Here is a 3222-nt window from a genome sequence, read left to right on the forward strand (position 1 = left end):
AAGGTGCATGACATGGGCGAGTTGATGGACACCCTCACCAGATATGCTGAGTCAGATGACACCAAGGATCCTGGGGAGGACGATGACAAGGTTAGCACCGCCAGGAGGGACGAGTCGTCAAAAGGTCACTCCCAGTTTCAAGGGCGGGGTAACTACAACCACGACGGGCAAGGTAAGAGGAGACAACAGGAAGGTCCCACAGACTTTGCTGCCAATACCAATGCCGGCAACGGGAACCAGCACCAGAAGAAGCGGGGTTTCAGTGGGAAGAAGCCGCGCAACTATCATGAGATGCTCAAAGGCCCATGCCCACAACACGCTACGGCTGAGGGACCGGCGACCCACTCGTGGGAGGATTGCTATGTGATGCAGGAGTTCCGAGATTTGGTGCTCAAGAAAGGCCAAGGAGGCAATCAAGGCCAGCGATAGGAGCAGTAGGGCGCGCCCGAGTCGCGCCAAAGCCCGTTCGGTGGGTTTCGTAACCCAGGTCCGCAAGGCGGGTTACAGCCTAATAGCGGACAGTACCAAGTTCACAACCAACATCGGTATAACCTGCAGAGAGTGTTTCAGCATCCACCCCCACAAGGAGACCCCCAGCTACAGGATGATAATAGTGGTTTTCAGAATAACCCTAAGCAGCTGAACAGTGGGCCATATCACGTGTTCACCACCAGCACGTGCAAACAGGACCAGAAGGTGAAACATAGAACTTTTAGCGTGGCTGAGCCGGCGCTCCCTAGGTACCTCCATTGGTCCGAACAACCCATAACCTAGAGTAGGGAGGATCACCCACCCCGAGTTGATAACCCCAGCGACTTGGATTTGATTGTGGCTCCCCAAATCGGAGGATACACCCTTTCTAAAGTCCTTATGGATGGTGGCAGCATCATAAATATCCTATACTTCGATAGCTTTCAAAGGATGAACTTCTCAGAGAAAGACTAGATGCCGTCATCAACGGTTTTCCACGGCATTGTTCCAGGTAAGTCGCCGTATCCAATTGGGCGGATTAAACTTAACGTGGCTTTTGGCACAGAATCCAATTACAGGAGCGAGTCACTCATGTTTGAGGTGGTCAAAATCAAGGGCCCTTACCACACATTGTTTGGACAAATGGCTTACGTTCGATTCATGGCTCGCCCATGTTATGTTTATCTCAAGCTCAAAATGCCTGGTCCTAGTGGGACTATCACTATCAATGGAGACACGAAAATAGCCCAAGAGTGCGAGGAAGGAGACGCAGCTTATGCCGAGACGGCTTGCGCGGCAGAGGAGCTCAAATTTCACCAAGACAATGTTGACCCGGCGGACATGACGCCGCTCAAGAGGGCAACAATTGACTCCGAGCCGCCCCTCAAGTTTAAACCAACGGATGACACCAAGGTGATAGACTTCACGCCTGGCGACTCAACCAAGCAATTCACTATTGGGACGGGTCTGCATCCCAAATAGGAAAGCGCGCTCATCGAATTCATCCGTGAGAATCTGGACATCTTCGTGTGGAAACCTTCTGACATGTCAGGTGTACCGAGAGAGTTCGCTGAGCACCATCTTAATATTGACCCCAAAGTAAAGCCAGTTCGGCAGTATCTTCGCAGGTTTAATGAGGAACGACGTAAGGCAATTGGAGAGGAAGTCACCCGACTTTTGGCCACCGGATTCATCATCGAGGTTTTTCATCCGGAATGGTTGGCTAACCCGGCCTGGTGCTAAGAAGAATGGCACTTTCCGCATGTGCATCGACTACACCGACCTCAAGAGAGCCTGTCCAAAGGATCCCTTCGCCCTTCCCCCCATTGATCAAATCATTGACTCGACGGCGGGTTGCGAGCGTTTGTCTTTTTTGGATTCTTACTCAGGATACCACTAGATTAAGATGGCTGTGGCAGACCAGGAGAAAACGTCCTTCATAACCCCCTTCGGAGCCTTCTGTTACGTGTCTATGCCGTTCGGGCTCAAGAGTGCGGGGGCGACTTATCAGCGTTGCATCCAGAATTGTTTGCATAACCAGGTCGGACGTAATGTCCACGGTTATGTTGACGACATCGTAGTGAGATCTCAAGGAGACTTTTGACAATTTGCGCATATACCAGATGAGGCTTAACCCCACCAAGTGTGTGTTCGGTGTTCCCTCAGGAAAGTTGTTGGGTTTTCTGGTGTCAGAACGCAGCATTGAAGCTAACCCGGACAAAATTGAAGCGATCACTTCGCTAGGAAAGCCGACCAACATCAATCAAGTCCAACGCATGGCGGGTCGTATCGCGGCTCTAAGTCGCTTTATAAGTCGCCATGGGGAGAAAGACATCCCTCTTTATCAGTTGCTCAAGAAAACTGATCGTTTTGTTTGGATGGATGAAGCCAATGAAGCCTTTGAAGCCTTGAAGCAACAACTGGCTAAGCCGCCGGTATTGGCCGCTCCGACGGACAAGGAGCCTATGCTCTTGTACATCGTGGCTAATTCTAAGGCAGTGAGCATGGCAGTGGTCGTCGAGCGGAAGGAAGAAGGGAAGGAATATCCGGTTCAGAGACCAGTATGTTTTATCAGCAAATTCCTGACCCTCTCCAAACAACGCTACCCGCATTGGCAGAAGCTGGTCCTTGGGGTGTTTATGGCGAGTCGAAAGCTGAAGACTACCTCCAGGAGCATCCCATCACAGTGGTCAGTTCTGCCCCCTTGGTGACATTATACAAAATTGAGAAGCGACTGGACGGATTGCTAAGTGGGCCATCGAGATAGGACCGCATCACGTGCGATATACTCCCCATATAGCCATTAAGTCTCAGCCACTAGTGGATTTCATCAACGACTGGACCGAGTTGCAGATTCCAGAAGATAGGCCCGATCACACATACCGGACCATCCATTTCGATGGATCTAGGAAGCTGGAAGGCTCGGCGGTTGGTGTGGTGTTAACTTTGCCTCAGGGTGACAAATTCTGCTATGTCCTCCGACTCATGTTTTATGTACAAACAATGCAGCACAGTAGGAAGCTCTTCTCCATGGGCTGCGACTCGCCAAAGAGATGAACCTCACCCGAGTCACATGCTTGGGCGACTCAGATCTAGTGGCACAACAGGTTTGAGGCACAAGGGATTCTAGATATCCCTTGATGACAGCTTACAGGCGAGCTGTGTCGGACGTGGCGGGTCACTTTCATGGTTATCAAGTGGATCACATCGATCGGCGACTCAATGAAGCAACAGATGCTCTTTCACGCCTCG

Source organism: Hordeum vulgare, chromosome 5H, assembly GCF_904849725.1.
Source record: "Hordeum vulgare subsp. vulgare chromosome 5H, MorexV3_pseudomolecules_assembly, whole genome shotgun sequence".
NCBI lineage: Eukaryota > Viridiplantae > Streptophyta > Magnoliopsida > Poales > Poaceae > Hordeum > Hordeum vulgare.